The sequence below is a fragment of the Fragaria vesca genome, linkage group LG6 (genome assembly GCF_000184155.1).
Source record: "Fragaria vesca subsp. vesca linkage group LG6, FraVesHawaii_1.0, whole genome shotgun sequence".
Lineage (NCBI taxonomy): Eukaryota > Viridiplantae > Streptophyta > Magnoliopsida > Rosales > Rosaceae > Fragaria > Fragaria vesca.
The window spans coordinates 19,171,561-19,189,443 of record NC_020496.1 but is presented as its reverse complement, the minus strand read 5'-3'; the positions used below and the strand labels follow the sequence as shown (position 1 = coordinate 19,189,443).

The window sequence follows — 17,883 nt, the reverse complement described above, 5'->3', positions numbered from 1 at the left end:
AATGTTTCGTCAGCTAAAGTCTTAGACTATAGCCGACGAATAAATGTTTCGTCGGCTAAAGTCTCAGACTATAGCCGACGAAACATTTAAGATATTCGTCGGCTAAAGTCTTGGACAATAGCCGACGAGGTATTCTAGATTCGTCGGCTAAAGTCATCACCGCCGGCCCTTTCCCGACGAAATCTTAGCCGACGAGCCTTCGTCGGCTAAGATATTAGCCGACGAATTAAGCTAACAGGCCGACAAAACTTTTTCGTCGGCTAAAGTGCTTGTCCTGGTAGTGTAGCTTCAATTTCGCTATTGGGTTGATTTGATCGAGAAATTTTTCAGCGCTACGGGAGGACCACGTAGTATGACGTGGTTCTACATTCCAATCAAATATTGACACTTGGATTTTACTGAGGAAAAATTACATCAGCTATTTTGTCAAAAATAATTTTGGGTTTGTTGTTGCTTTTTAAACTTTAAACCCTAGACCCTAATCCCTAAACCCTAGACCCTAGACCCTATACCCTAACCCCTAAACCTAAACCCCTATACCCTAACCCCAAACCCTAAACCTTAAACCAAACTCAACAAAGACCCATGAAGGTCTTTTCATAAAAAATAGAAAACCTTAGTTTATATTTTAGTTGTAATAAATCCACGTGTCAATATTTGATTGGAATGTAGGACCACTAGAACATGGACAAGTGTGGCCCGTGGATCATCATTGTACCGATATTGTCCCAACTTAACCACCTTTAAGGTGTTGGGTTTTAATCACAAAAGGCCTCGGTACAATTGGATATGATCCATCCACTTATAAGTTGTATTTTATTTATCCCTTTTCTGATGTGGGATCTTTCCTCTCCAACACTCCCCCTCACGTGCAACCTAACTTTTTAGGTCTGCACGTGGAATTCATTCAGCCCAATTCCTACATCGGAAATCGGTAATGCTTCAGTCCAAGACCCATTGCAGGCACTTGGTATGGTATGGGCCAATCAGAATTTTTCCGATGGTAATTCGATGAACCCAATTCTGGGCTCATTATGCTGGGAGACTTTCTCCCGTTACGTTAGGAGACGTAATTGAAGAGGGACCCGCTCTGATACCAACTAGAACATGGACAAGTGTGGCCCGTGGATTATCATTGTACCGATACTATCCCAACTTAACCACCTTTAAGGTGTTGGGTTTTAATCACAAAAGGCCTCGGTACAATTAGATATGATCCATCCACTTATAAGTTGTATTTTATTTATCCCTTTTCTGATGTGGGATCTTTCCTCTCCAACAGGACCACGTCATACTGCCACGTGGTCCTCCTATAACATATGAAAATGTCTCGATTTGATCGATAGTGTTGAAATAGTTTTTCAGTCGATTGATTTAATGAAAATAGAACTCACGAATTTCAAGATTACTAGCTAGCTAATACCATCTCTATCATCAGTAGTGTAAATTTAAATACCTCAAAAGTAATAACCGGCACTAATAAAAATCTTACACACCCTAACAGAAAAATTATCATTTAGTTCTCCCATTGATCATTAAACACAAACATAGGGTAGAGAAACATGTAAACATAAAGTTAGCAAAAGCTCAAAGCAAAATGAATCTATTTGATTCTTCCTAATACCATCCCTATCTACTTGTTCGAAATTCGTATTTAAATTTTGTCCTTCGAAAGAGTCATTGTATTTCGATGAAGGTTGATTCTTTTTTGGAGCTGCTAGACACGAACGACCTACACAGGCACGATCTTCATGCGAATGATCTTTGTTCGATCTTATCTCCAGTCATCGACCACTTGTTGCTTTCTTACGACATATTTGAAAATTTTTTCTTGATTAATCTCAATCAGCCAAGTACCACCAAACTTTGAACACAAAGTGCTTTGAGAATAGAGCTTTGAGAACAAACTATGAGCCTTGAGAACAAACTGTGAAGAATACAGAGGCCAAAGACCTCTTTATATAGATAATTTCTTTCCCAGATCCAAACGAATTCCTAGTTAGCTAGTAAAGCTGAGACAGTCTTTGCTACACGAACCAGGAAAGAATAATATTACAACGTCCCAACACAAAAAGGAAAAGCATTTTGTTTTGTGGAAAAATCGGAAAAACAAAAAATGTTTTCTGATATAACTATGTACTTTGATTCCCCAAGCCTCTTCATCTTGAGATCCAAACTAAAGAAAGAAATGGCTAAGGTATTTATATTCTGTTTCAGTTAGTGAGAGTTTATTAAACATATATAGTCTATGAACATAATCAGCTCTGAGGCAACTTAGGCAAGTTTTTTTTTTTTGAGTGAAAGGAGGTTAGATGATTTTATTCAATAAGCACAAGCAATATTACACAATGACCCACCCTTGCAGGGCCGTCAGAAAGAGACACCGCTAAAACGTAACACTAATCACCTATTGAGTGAAGCTTAGGGGGAGAGTAAACTAATAAAATGCTGATAATAAATTTTTTCGCAGCATCCATTAGAAGACTTGCTGACAACCTTTGATCGATAATCCTGGCAGTTCCTCGCATGTATTGATCGTAAGAAAAAAGTTGGTACCGAACTAAGAAAAGTCTTAGGTTCCAAATTTTTATCGTAAAGACACCTAGATTCCAAATCCAAAACCAAAACTTAGGCAGCCCAAATGCCTTGCCTTTGGTCAACCCACTAAAGCTTAGGCCAAAACAACATACATGAGCCCAATTCCCACTAGGTCGACGTCAAGCAGACCACATGTCGACCACCACGTCGACACCGACGTCGCGGCCATTGTCAAAGGACGCTAGAATATGGAAAACCACACCACATGCCCGGTCTCCCTCTTTTGACTCTAACCTCTGTGTCTCCAATTCTGTCTTCGATCGCTCTACACCCACCACGCTGCCATTGTATGTCCCATCAAAACAGAAAGGAGTCCTAAAGAGGATCGACGAAGATCTACCCCGATTTCTAACAAAACCAAGCATCTCCGGTTGCCGATAGAACTTCCTCCCAACCACCATCACTACTAACAACCATCGCCTCAATACCTGTCTCATCATTGTGAGACCGGATCTCTCCAACAAAACTGCTTTAAGGCGCGCTTGAATCAGTAGAAGGCGATAAACGATCGAAACCGGATCACCACTACCAGATTGCACAACCATTTGTTCACCCTATTCACCACGAACTAGAGGTTTTTGTGACGGATAGGAAGGCATGGCAGAGACCATGCACACAAGTAAAGACTTCGAGAACGGTGCCGAAAAGGTACACCATGGTTGATGGAGGAAGGAAAAGAAAGTAGAAGGCGCTCTCTAACCCCTTGTAGAGCGCTAGGCATTTTTGATAGAGATTTTGTCGAAGCTGAGACGACAATGATAAACCCTAGCAAAGCGGCTGCTAGGTCAAAAGTTTTAGAGATTTACTTTAATCATCACCTGTCACATCCCGGTTCTTAAGTTAATTTGTGGTTATTTACTTTTGTATTACTTTGACCTTTTACCGTTTTGAGTAACCGTTTACTGTTAAAGGACCCAAAAGTTGACTTTTTGTAGGAAAATTATTTTTGAAAAATTTCTTTAAGGAAGTTGTAGAGGACGCTAATACGAATTCGTGGACATGCTATATGTTAAAATCGGAGTTCGTATGTAAAAGTTATGGTGTAAAATATATATAAAGTTACTATTTCAGTTGGGAGTATAAAAAGGGAAACTTACTATTTGAGGTAAGGTAGAAAATCAGAAGTTACACTCCCTCTCTCTCTCTCTCCTCTCCCCCGCGTCTCTCTCCTTCGCCGTATTTCTCGCCTCTGTCAGCTACCGTCCGGCCGAACCAGGTGCAAGCATGGTGTCAAATTAAAGCGGAGACTCTCTACTCTCCATTTGGATTGGTTGCTGGCCCCGTCTTGCCGCCTTGAGAGAGAAACCACAACGAGAAGTCGCGCCACCACAGCTGCCATCTTCTCTCTAGAATTGTCTTCTCCGGCCGCCATCGTCGGAAATCCTTATATGAAAGTGAAATACTTCTCTCGAGTAGTAAACCTTCCAAAGGATTCGATCTCTCTTGATCTAGGTAAGGAGAATCGGGTATTTGAAATTTTAGGGTTTTCAAATTCGATCTATCTTCGATTAACCTAGTTAGACTTGAAATCGAACTTTATGTTAGTTAAATAAGTTGTTGTGCGTGTTGAGAGGAAGATTGTGTCAGATTTTGGTGAGCATTGGAGGTGGCCGGTGCTAGGGCCTGCGGGCTGAGCAGACGGCGGCGCCGCCTTTTGTGGGTAGTTTTTCATGTTATTAAATTTGTTATGTTGAGAGGAGTCCTATGGTGTGAAGTTTGTAATTTTTGGAGGAGTTTTAGTTAGTTTTGAGATTTTTCAAAGATTGGTGAACTTGGCGGGTGATAGAATAGAATCTGACCGTTGGAATAGCATGGATTGAACTTTAGAAAGTTGTTTTAAGGTTGTCGTTGCTTGTGGTGAAGTTTGGGCCTTATTACATTAAAAATGGAGAAGTTGGGCAAAGGCGAAGAATTTATAGGCTCACTTTTATTTTTCTATTTTTATTAAAGTATCGATTTAGTCTTGAGATTTAATATTATCTACTGTTCAATACGTGAGGAGGATCGCGTGGAGGAAGCCTCGGATCGTCGGCAGGCATAGCCGTGCACAGTGAGTGGAGTTTTGATTTTAACATCATGCATGCGCTAAAGTTTTCTTAATTGCAAAGGCATATTGGAGTTTTATTATATTCTTTGGATTAATGAGTTCCATTTGCTTTCTGGAACTCTTACTAATTTTATTTGACATGTGAGACATGTCGAGTGGTTTATATTATTACTGCATCCATGATTATTTCGTAATATTTCTAAGTACAGTTGGGAACTGTACTGTGATTTACTATATTTTTGGGGAAGTGTTGTCCTTATCATTTTTATCATTTTACTTCACCATAAAAGAGTTGATATATATTTACTATTGCTAGCCAGCCTTTATTAGCGGTCCTCACTATAGGTGAGTCGAGCGCTTAGCGTGGGATGCTACTAGAGCTTAGGAGGCTCTGACCCTAGCTTGGGAGGCTCATCGTTATGGTGAAACCTCTTCCCCATTTTTATGATTTATTTGAATCAATGGGATTGGTTCGCCACTTTTATCCATAAATATTATTGGAAAATTTCAAGAGTTGTATGCATAAATGTTTCTCAACGGAAAATTTGGGAAAACATAAACTTTGGTTTCATTGCTCCATAATTAAGTTAATATTATTGTTATTTATTTTTGTCCACTCATGCTAACGTTTTAAATGCTTCTCCCCTAGGCCTTTCATTTTTAAACGCCCAGTCTGCAGAGTTCGGTTACGCAAGCGTAGGAGGCGAGTCATATTTTCCACCACTTCTAGTTTTCATTCGTAGGTTACCTATTTAACCTACTTGTGTATTTTCTTGTTTCCTTTAGTTAGTTTGTTCTGATAACCATGGGATGTTGTATTTATTTTGGATATGTGTATTTTCTTGTTTCCTTTAGTTTGTTTGTTCTGATAACCATGGGATGCTGTATTTATTTTGGATATGTATGTTAAGAGTTTATGACTCGACTTAGAAGTGATCTGAAAGATTTATTTGGTGTTAACGCTACGAGATATTAACTTATGAAGTTGCTTTTGAGATATTATTTTGTGATGTGGTGATTGTTTATTTGGGGGAGCGGGTGGCTCCAAGAGTTGAGGATGCATGACTGGTTGTGTTTAGAAGTGTTTATGAGTGGTTGTTTTTCAGGTAGGGTTACCCATTTTCAAGAGAGATTATGCCGAAATTTTAGTAGAATTTCCCTTGAGGTGGGTCCCGTAGGGTTTACCCCGGATTTCAAGGAAAAATCCAGGGTGGGTCCTGACATCACCGTTATCTTTCTTTAACTCAAGCAAGTTGTTTGAGTTAGCTTCGACTTGAAAGTTCGAGTACTATACTTGGGAAGAGAATGAAGTTCACACTTCACAGTACCGTGGCAAGTTTGAAAGTCATAACTGTTGGAAAAGGTGAGTAATGGAGAACTCTAATCCTCCCCAACCAAACTGTGATGAATGCGCACAACGAATTTGTGTCAAGAGTACTCTTCAGTGGTGCACTTAAGGCTCAAGGGGTTGCTCATTTCACTAGAACTATCTATTTGTTTAATGAAATCGGCTGAGCAAACGAATTTTTTCACTTGAAACTGAAATGGGATGTGTAGTTATGTCCCTTGGTTTTCATTTTAAATCGGTATATTCCTGAACTCTTATTTGTCGTGTTTTGCCCATTCTGTTAGTTGAATTGTTTATATTGCTGATGTGGCTATGTTCTTATGAATATTCTTTTCTTAGCTTCAACGCTCTTTTATGTATTATTGACATATGTGAATTGTAACGTAAGTTTGTAAAAGTAAACCTAGCTAGCACAAATTGTTAAAACTAACTCATGCATTCGAATAGAAAATTTTAAGGTCTTAAAACAAATATAAGGAGTTCCTAGAAAGACTTATGGAATTGAAGAATGCTTAAAAAACAAATATACTCCTAAAAGTCATTACATAAAAGAAAACTAGAAAAAGATCAAAGTACAACAAATCAAGATGTTATTTCCGGGCTAGTTCCATATCCTCTAACTACTCCTTCGATCTTCTTGATCAAAATTTGTGTTCAAATTTTGCCCGCCAAAAGAGTCATTGTACCTCGAAGACGGTTGGTTCTTTTTGGGTGTTAGTGGACAAGAACGACCTTCACATGATTGATCTTCATTCGAACCGTTTTTCTTCTTATCTCCAACCATCTTCCACTTGTTGCCTTCTTGTGACATATTTGTAAATCTTGTACGTCTTGATTAATCTCAATTAACTAAGTACCAACCAAAGTTTCACCACCCAAAGTGCTTTGAGAATAAATTGTGAAGAATATAAAGGCTAAGACCTCTTTATATAGATAGTTTTATTTCCCATATCCGTATGGAATCCTAGCTAGCTAGTCAAGCTGAGATAGTGTCAAAGTGTTTGCTATACAAACTAGGAAAGAACAATGTTACAACCCAGCACAAAAAGGAAAAGCATTTTATTTATGGAAATTGGAAAAAATAGTTTGTTAATTTAGGAAAATCATTGTTATGAAACTTGGGTTGATTTCAGATAAAAGGTAATTTTGCTTGTGCAGTGCTGCTTTGGTAGACTACATTAAATGTAGGGTTATGGTCGGAAAGATATATCATTGGGTGAGAAAAACAAATGGATGATGCTCGCCAGCTGACCCAACTGTTTGATAATATGCAAAGTTTGGGGTAATACATCGGCCAGAGTTGTTCATGATTATATAATTAACTTGGGAATAAGTTTTGGGTGCGTCTATTATCACCCCATAAACTATTTTGTTCACCCCACGTTCTCTTCACACACCTAACTTATATATTTTTAATTGTAAGTCTGTTTTGTTCACCCATTTACAATACCTAAAGGGTGCGTCTATTACCACCCCACAAACTAGTTTGTTCACCTCACGTTCTCTTCACGCCCCACTTATATATTTTTAATTGTAAGTCTACTTTGTTCACCGATTTACAATACATAAAATACCATTTTCTCATTTTTGCTTTGTTCACCCTAATTTTTTTTTTCACCCTACATATATATATATATATATATATATATATTTTTCAATTTTTAGATTTGCTTTGATCACCCTACATTCGATCTTTTCTCACCCCGCCTATATTTTTTTAATTTTAAATTTACTTTATTCACCGATTTACAATACACACAATATCAGCCTCTTCCAATAGCCATTGAACTCCAAAAACAAAATGAAATTGGAGAAAACCATAAGATTAATATCATTTGGGTAAGCGGAATCATAAACTGGACAATAAAAATCACATTAAAGTATAAATTCTAATTAAAGAACAAGAAAAAACTTTCAAACTTAACAACTAATTGGTATCCATCGATATCAAGATGCATAATGTCTGTAAACTCTACTTGGAAAAAGCTTTGACGCCGATGAAAAAAAATCGAATATATATAAGTGAGCGACTAAACATAAAAATTTACATACAAAATCTATATGAGAAATAATTAGTAAATGGATAGACAAAGCATCAACAAAGAAAAAAAACACAAACAGTTTACCTTATCTTCAGTTGAATGCTAGTGTCTTCTTCAGATTTTATAAAAAGATCGAATATGATAAATTCTAGGTTAAGATTTATGAAGTACGTATGTATCTAAAAATAAAAAATAGAAAACTTGTAATTTGTAACAACTGATTGTCCCTTGTTGTAAATTTACATTAGGATATATTAATCATTCAATAAATCAACAATGTGTGGAGTGAGCAAAGTGGTTTGTGGGAATAGACGCACCCTACCTAAAATACAATTTTCCCAATTATGCTTTGTTCACCCTACATTCTTTTCTCACCCTACATATATTTTTTCAATTTTAGATTTGTTTTGTTCACCCTACATTCAATCTCTTCTCACCTCGCATAGTCGCATATATATTTTTTTAATTTTGAATTTAATTTATTCACTCATTTGCAATACATACAATATCAGACTCTTCTAATAGCCATTGAATTCCAAAAACAAAAGGAAATTGAAGAAAACCATAACATTAATATTATTTGGGTAAGTTAAATCACCAACTGAATAGAGAAAGTTTAAATACACACCCCTAATCTCTTAATACACACCTCTATTATTTTATGTTTCTATTGAGATTTTATAGGTAAGCTAAATGACCAAAACAAACATCTATTATTAAAAAAAAAATTCGCGCTAGAAGTATTCTTTTCAACATCCTCTACCCTAAAATCGTCAAAAACACTTCTTCTCCTCTAACCCCAACTCTTTTCCACAATTCATTTGGGTTGTCTTTTTTCTTCTTCTTCTTTTTTTATTTTTTTAAATTTTTTTATCTGTTTCAGCTTTAATTAGATCTTCAGATCATGTTGTCAAGTATTGCATCTTTATCATGACATGTTTTATCGAATAACTAGCTATCTATGTTTAATAGCTATTGTACTTTTACAGTTCTACTAGCTTGTGAATTTTGAAAACTTGTACTGATGATTTGGAGTTGGGATATAACAATAATCATTTGATTATAAATTGAACGATGATAACCGAAAATTTATAACAAAAATTAGACGAAATAATATGTAAAAAGAGGTACCAAATAGTAAATATATATTAATTATATTAAATAATGGAATATTTCATAAATTAAGGGCATTTTAGGCAGTTTGGGATGTGTATTAAATATAATACCGAAATAAAAAACTTGATAGGTGGTGTATTAAGTAAGAGGTGTGTATTAAGATATTAGGGATGTGTATTTAAAATTTCAAACTCATTTGCAATACATACAATATCAGACTCTTCTAATAGCCATTGAATTCCAAAAACAAAAGGAAATTGAAGAAAACCATAACATTAATATTATGTGGGTAAGTTAAATCACCAACTGAATAAAAAATCACATTAAACATTAAAGTATAAATCTCAATTAAAGAACAAGAAAAAACTCTCAAATTTAACTTATTGGTATTCGTCGATGTCAAGATGCCCAATGTTTGTAAATGTATCTCTACTTGGAAAAAGTTTCGACGTCGAGGAAAAACAAAAAAAAGACAAATCGAATATAAATGAGCGACTAGACATGAAAATTTACATACAAAATTGAGATGAGAAATACAAACAGTTCACCTCATGTTTAGGTTGAATGATAACGTCTTTAGACTTCATAAAATGACCAAATATGATAAATTATGGGCTAAGGTTTATGAAGTACATGTTTATACCAAAAAAAAAAAAAATTTGTAATTTGTAACAACTTATTGTCTCTTGCTGTAATTTTACATCAGAGTATATTGGTATTTCAATAAATTAATAATATGTGGAGTGAGCAAAATAGTTTGTAGGGTGACAACAGACGCACCCATAAGTTTTACTTAGTTGTGATATTGGGGACATGGATGATTGACATGTACGCAAAATGCGGGTGGAAATTTTCGATAGGATGTAGGTGAGGAATTTTAGAACAAGGAGTGCCATGATTGCAGACTTGCAGCTTATGGTCATCAATCATCATGGATGCGGCAAGAAAGCTACTAAGGTATTTGAGATGACGTTGAGCAGCGAGTTTTTCCTATTGCGGTAACGTTTATATTATGATTATATGCTTGTAGTCATTCCGGACAGACTGAAGAGGAGCTACTGTGTGCGGTTTGTGTTAACCAAACTACCACTGATTTGCTTGATATGATAAGAGCTAATTCTCCAACAACATTGTTATCTTGAAAGAAAAAAAGAAAAAGAATTTGTTTATTTTGAGGTAAATTTGAGCTCTAACATAATGCCTGAAAAATCACAAAACTGAGGAATTGATCGATAGAGGAATTGATCGATAGAATAGCTAAATTTGTGAATGCAGCAGATTCTCAATGTTCTAATTTTTCTATTTCCGACGTAGAATTTAGCCATTGTTTAGTTATTTGTTTTCTTTTTCAAAAATTAATTGATGTATTGAAATAGGTATCCTTGCTGGTCGAGAAACTCTCAATATCTTTTTCAAAAATACAATTTTCCCATGTATGTTGTATCTTAAAAAAAAAAAAAAACCGAAAGGAAGAAGCCGACTGCGAAGATCCAAACACCTTCAAAGGAAAAAGAGCCGTTTCATTTTCATTGTTACACCGACAAAAGATGGGTTTAAATTTGGTTCCTCTCTCTTTTTCTCTCTCATTCAATTTGAATTTCAAATTCGAGTTTCTCTCTCTCGTCAGCCGCGGCGGTGCCGTTAACTACCGCCCATGCTTCGATTCACCACCACGAGGTAGAATTCTCAAGCTTTCTTCTTTCTTTTCTCTTTTGTTTGATTACTTTCTGTTTAGTAATCGTCTCTATCAATTCAACTGATTCAATCTCACAACCATCTTTGATTCTTTTTCGATTTCTGATTTAGGGTTTGATATCGTTCTTGCTTGATTCAATTTCAGGTGGATCAGGAAGCGCAAACTGGGCAATCCCTCAATGGTTTACCATTTGAAGGAGATTAATCTCTTTGAGGTTTGTGTCCTCCATGTCATTAATTAATCTGTTATATGATATATGTTCAGATTAGTCCCTATGATATGAAAATTGTGACGAAGAACAGCAATCAAAAGATTGGTGCTCCCTCCTATATTGGGGTCGAGGAACCATATTTGATTGTGGTTTTGTTGTCCAGGCCGGAATTCAGATATTTTTGAGGTGAATAGCCTTGAATTCGATTATTTCTGAATAGCCTTGAACCATATTTGAATCTGATTATAGCCTTGAATTCGATATTTCTGAATATGTTGCCCCTGAGTCCATGACCCAAGATATTGTGTATTTTCAAATATGTTGGCCCTGACCCAAGATATGATCGGATTAGTCCCTATGATGCAAAATTCTGATAAAGACTGCAATCGAAAAATCGGTGCTCCCTCATTTGTTGGGGTTGAGGAACTGCATTTCGTTGTGGTTTTGGCCGGAAATCAGATATTTTTGAGGGATTTGTGGTTATGCTACCACAATTGATTGTTGTCTTGAATTCGATATTTCTGAATATGTTGCCCCTGAGTCCCTGACCAAAGAATCAAATGGTTGAATCACACCAGAGATATGATTGTGTATTTTCGGATATGTTGGCCCTGATCCAAGGATTGATGATCGGAGATACACAAGATTATTTGATTGTTTGAAATTAACAATTGCGTCCCATTGGTAGCCTTGTCCCTTGAGAATATTACAGTGGTATAAAGTTTCTAAGGCAGTGAACTTGAAATAAGATACTGCTGAGGTTGCCTTATAAGTTTGCATTTTGTGAGGTTTATGTTCTGTGAGTTTAAACTGCAGTTGATGATTTGGTTTCAACCCATTCAGCAATTTCGAACTGCTGAGATTGTTAGCTTGTAAGTTCAATCTTCTGCAACTATGGAACTGTACTTGGTTTTTAACCATTCCATAATGGTTGTCAGAACTGTTGTGTCATATAATATCACGTATTGGCAGATTGGTATTCGCTTTCAAACGATGCAGTCCCTTAGTGGTTTACCATTTGAAGGAGATTAGTCTTTCCCAGCGGTTTGTCCATGACCTCCATATCATCAATTTGTTGTATGATATATGATCAGATTAGTCCATATGATGCAAAATTGTGATGAAGACTGCAATTGAATGGTTGGTGCTCCCTCATTTGTTGGGGTTGAGGAACCATATTTGATTGTGGTTGTGTTGTCTGGGCCGGAAATCAGGTATTACTGAGGGATTTGTGGTTATGCTACTACAATTGATTGTAGCCTTGAATTCGATATTTTGGAATATGTTGCCCGGAGTCCCTGACCCAAGAATCAAATGATTGAATCACACATGAGATATGATTGTGTATTTTCATATATGTTGCTGACCCAAGGATTGATGATGGAGATACACAAGATTATATAATTGTTTGAATGTAACAATTGTATCCCATTGGTAGCCTTGTCCCTTGAGAATATATTATAGTGGTATAAAGTTTCTAAGCCAGTGAACTCGAAATGACATACTGCTGAGATTGTTGCCTTATAAGTTCGCATTTTGCGAGGTTTATGCTCTGCATGTTTAAATGACAGTTAATGATCGGTTTCAAACCATTTAGCAATTTCGAACTGCTGATATTGTTGGCTTGTAAGTTCAATCTTCTGCAACTATGAAACTGTACTTGGTTTTTAACTATTCCATAATGTCTATTACAACTGTTGTGTCATATAATATCATGATTAGTGCCTATAACACTTTTGGGTATGTAGGCGAAGCCAGGAAAATGTTATTTGAGATGAGGGTGTCTGGGTTTGAGCCAACTCAGTATGTCGTTAGCAGGTTAGTATGTTGTGTGTTATTGGATATTTATCATGGGGTTCAAATGCATGCTTGGTAATAAAAAATCGGACTGCTTATCATGAAGTGTTGCCTACGGAGAACCCATTTGTCAGTCTTATAAGCTGTTGTACCAGTTTGGAGATTGTAATCTCTAGAGTTAATGGACATGTTCACGAGGCATTAGAAAGATGTAGAGAAATGATCTTCTTCAGATTGAAGCCTGATTGAGTAGCTTTGACTGCTGTTTTTACAGCTTGGAAATGATAAGTGGATTAGTGAGGGATGGATCGGAGTTCATATATGCGGTGAAGGATATCATCAAAACAATATCGGGCTTCAATGTGGTGGATGTTTTTCCTTCTTTCAAATTACTTCATGTTATAAGTCGAGTGCAGCCTAAACTTGAGAGGCTGCACAAACTAGCTGATAGAATACTGGAAAACATCATCAAAGAGAATATATACAAGCTACAAAAACAGCGAAAAGTGATGAGGCTCTGAAGATACAAGGATAGTTGGCAATCTTTCTATCTCACAAAACACCTGGAGTTACTGCTCTCTGCCAAGGTGAACAAGTTCTGAAGTCACTAACTCTCTCAGGTAAATCACGCATATGCATATCATGTGTTTTTCACAGAGGATAGCAGCCTTGCTTGCTTGCTATCCTAGTACTGAGCCTCTTGTTGTCCTCAAATTCAAAGATCCTGTTAGCATATTCTAATAGGTATGTGCTTTGTTTTCAAATTGTTATTTGACAACTGAGTTTTGAAAATGCCTTGGCACTCAAACCAGTCTAGGGTTGAGATCTTTTGTTATGCCAACCCGTGACCAAATGGTTTGTTGTCCAAGGCTCCAGCTTGGTATAATGATGCTTAGACCAAATGTAAAGTTGGATCTGTCTGATTCAAGACCAGTCGTTGTTGGCTGAGTCATGGTCCACTGATGGACCGAGTAAGAGGTTATACAACCTTATTGCTCCTTGATTTAAATCAAACCTATTTTAGGAAAGGTATCTTTATGTCCTTGAGTTGGCTCGTGACAACTCTCTTTTGGATCTATAGTCAATCACTTATGTTCAAAACCTTTATGACACAAGTTGGCAGCTTTGCTTGCGTCATCTCCTTGATGCCTTGTCTGCCTATATATTGTTATAGCTTTGGCTATGCTCAATGGTTGTTGAAAACTGCTATATTGCATTTTCCCTATTTGAGTCTAGTTTTAGCTTGCATTGTTCATGCCGCTCTAAGCCTTCCATGTGATTATAAATATTAGAGCTTGAACTAAAAACTTCTTTCATAAACTCATATCATGTTGCATACCATGAGGGATGTGTAGTGCAACCAACCCAAGAAGTGTTCACGGTTGAATCAGCTATTGGGTAACTGAATTCATGAACAAGGCTTTTGAAAATGTTCCAAGTTGTTGCTGCTTAGAAACAAGAGAGGAAATAGGTCTAGACTAGTTTGGGACTAGATAGGATAGCGTAGTGTTGTTGTATCCCCTAGATCTGTTATTCTTGTAATAAGTCACTTCAACATAATGGAAATGTTTGTCCCTCAAGAGAAAGGGGCAAGCAGTTTTTCTCCCAGGGTTTCTGCGAGTAAAAAACATCTTTGTGTTGATTGTTTATTTACTGCAATTTACTTTCTGCAAATTCGTATCTTATAACCTGGGATAACACAAGCCATTGATATTCCTCTGATACTAAAAACTTCTTTCATAAACTCATATCATGTTGCATACCATGAGGGATGTGTAGTGCAACCAACCCAAGAAGCGTTCATGGTTGATCAGCTATTGGGTAGTTGAATTCACGAACAATGCTTTTGAAAATGTTCCAAGTTGTTGCTGCTTAGAAACAAGAGAGGAAATAGGTCTAGACTAGTTTGGAACTAAATAGGATAGCGTAGTGTTGTTGTATCCCTAGATCTGTTATTCTTGTAATAAGTCACTTCAACATAGTGGAAATGTTTGTCCCTCAAGAGAAAATGTTCCAAGTTGTTGCTGCTTAGAAACAAGAGAAGAAATAGGTCTAGACTAGTTTGGGACTAAATAGGATAGCGTAGTGTTGTTGTATCCCTAGATCTGTTATTCTTGTAATAAGTCACTTCAACATAGTGGAAATGTTTGTCCCTCAAGAGAAAGGGGCACGCAGTTTTTCTCCTTGATTCAGGGTTTCTACGAGTAAAAAGCATCTCTGTGTTGATTGTTTATTTACTGCAAATTCGTATCTTATAACCTGAGATAGCACAAGCCATTGCTATCCTCTGGAACAAAAGTCAATGAAAATTTGAAAATGGCCTTAGCCTATTCAACCCCGCCCCTCCCCCCCCCCCCCGGAATATAGACACACACGCCTGACTATCCTCTAAGGAAGAGACTATGGTGACTGTAGAGAGTCAGAGACTATTTTTTGTTTCTTTAACTGAGCTTGTTTTATCGTTTCCTTAATTTACAACTGATATGATTTTGAGCTGGATGTTAGTTTGTTTATGAATTGACAAAATACTCGATTAATTTTCAGGGTGTTTTTATTTCTGGGAGTGAGAAATCAGCTGTCATTGTAGATTGGACAATGTCAGAAATGATAAAACAACCGAGAATTTTGAAAAGGGCACAGGATGAGGTGAGGGAAGTGTTCAACAGAACACAGCAGGTAAACGAAGCAGGCATTGGAGAGATGAGTATTTAAAGTTGGTTATTCAAGAGGTACTGAGGTTACATACTCCTGGTCCCCTGTTACTTCCAAGAGAATGTGGAGAGAGGTGTGAGATTGATGGATATGAAATACCCGTCAAAACAAAGGTAATCGTGAATGCTTGGGCAATCGGAAGGGATCCCAATTATTGGAGTGAGCCGGAGACCTTTAATCCAGAGAGATTCCTTGATACTTCTATTGACTACCAAGGAACATACTTTGAATATATCCCATTTGGTGCTGGAAGGAGAATGTGCCCTGGCATATTGTATGGTCTGGCTAGTGTTGAGCTCCCACTAGCAATGTTGTTATATCATTTTGATTGGAAGCTACCTAATGGAATGAAGAATGAAGACTTAGACATGACTGAGGAGTTCGCCGCTGTAGTCCAAAGAAAACAAGATCTGCATTTGATTCCCACTCCATATCATCGTCCTCCGACTGATGCAAAGCAAGTTCAAAAAACAGAAATAAGTTAATCAAGTATTGAAGTGTACGTTTGTTTTCCCTTGTGAGTGCGACTGTACTTTGTTGGTTAGTCTGTTTATGTTGTACTTGTGTTATCAGAAGCTTGAGAAGTATCCTAAGCCTAGTTGCTAGATAACAATCAAACACTTTCCCAAGATTTTGCCTCTACAAACGTCCGTTATTCATACTAAAAGCCTCTTTCAGTAGCTGGTAGAGTTTGAAAAAGTCATATGTCGCGTGTTGTCTATCAGCTTCATCTCTGGTTATATAGAGTGAAGTTAAATAACAGCTATACATGTTTGCTATCTTCATTTTAGTTCTTAATCTTTTGTTACTACAACAGAATTTGTGAATTTATATTTTATTGAAAATAAGTTGTGTTGATTGCAGTTTCTTCATTTGTTTCTTATATGAATACAGATCACTGAGAGCATGATTTCGAAACAAAATTAGTAATTTTAGTAGTTGGTTCTTTTTAGAGATTCCCAGGTTACATTGAACTTCATCGCATAACATCTGGATGTAGTAATAATGATCTTGAAGACAGAAGACACCATATTTGTTCAAGAAATAGTAGCACTAATAAACGGAATTGATCACATCTGAAGTAACGGTTTTGAGGATGAGAAACTGGCCATTTAAGAGTCATTCAGGCAAATGATAAGGGATTATGGGGTTGAACCAAAAATGGTTTATTACCAGTGTGTGGTGGACTTGCTGGTTAAAGGTGTCCAGTGTATTTTTGGATATGTTGGCCCTGAAACAAGAATTAAATGGTGGAGATACACCAGATTATTTGATTGTTAGAAAGTAACAATTGTGTCCCATTGGTAGCCATGTCCCTCGAGAATATATTACAGCGGTATAAAGTTTCTAAGGCAGTGAACTCGAAATGAGATACTGCTGAGGTTGCCTTATAAGTTTGCATTTTGTGAGGTTCATGTTCTTCAAGTATAAACTGCAGTTGATGATTTGGTTTCAAACCATTTAGCCATTTCGAACTGCTGAGATTGTTGGCTTGCAAGTTCAGTCTTCTGCAACTATGGAACTGTGTACTTGGTTTTTTAACCATTCCATAATGGCTGTTAGAACTGTTGTGTCATATAATATCATGATTAGTGCCTATAACACGTTTGGGGTATGTAGGCGATGTCACACTCCGGGACCCGCTCCGTCGTAACACGATATTGTCCGCTTTGGGCCCACCGGCCCTCACGGTTTTGTTTCCGGCAGCTCAGGAGCAGCTTCCCAGTAGGTCACCCATCCTGGGATTGCTCTAGCATCAACATGCTTAACCTCGGAGTACCCATCCCCTCCGAAGCCGCTGAGCCACCAAAAGGCCTCGTGTTAGATTGGAGGTGGGCATGTACATATACAGCACATAACCCCTCTCCGTTTGGCCGATGTGGGATATTACAATCCACCCCCCTTGGGAGTCCGACGCCCTCGTCGGCACACTCGCACCACACGGCAGGGTGGATCTGTTCTATAGGATCGTACCTCTGTATCCTTGACTTCTAAGGAGACAGGAATCTAAACCTGGTGGATGAGGCCCAAACCCTTTTTCCTTTCTCTCTCTCTCCCTCCCGTTTTCTCTCCTCCCACCCGAATTTCTTCTCCCTCCACCCGGGAAACTTCACCACCGCCGTCCGCCGCCGTCCGGCCGCCCCAGACCGCCGCACCGGTTCCAATCGATCAACCTCCAACCCAGCAGCCTCCCTGGACCGGTGAGAGGAGCCCTAGCTCCGCCGTGAGAGAGCGGTGCCACCCGAAAGGTCCGACTGTCCCTTCGCCGGAACTTCCTCCTCCGGCCACCAATCCGGGCAAGCTTGGTACGGTTTT

At 37.6% G+C, this 17,883-nt stretch overlaps 1 pseudogene; it reads left to right on the top strand.

Moving 5' to 3' along the window:
* Positions 1 to 10,045: 10,045 nt before the first annotated feature.
* LOC101311599 lies at positions 10,046 to 16,052 on the top strand (annotated as a pseudogene).
* The last annotated feature ends 1,831 nt before the right edge of the window (positions 16,053 to 17,883 follow it).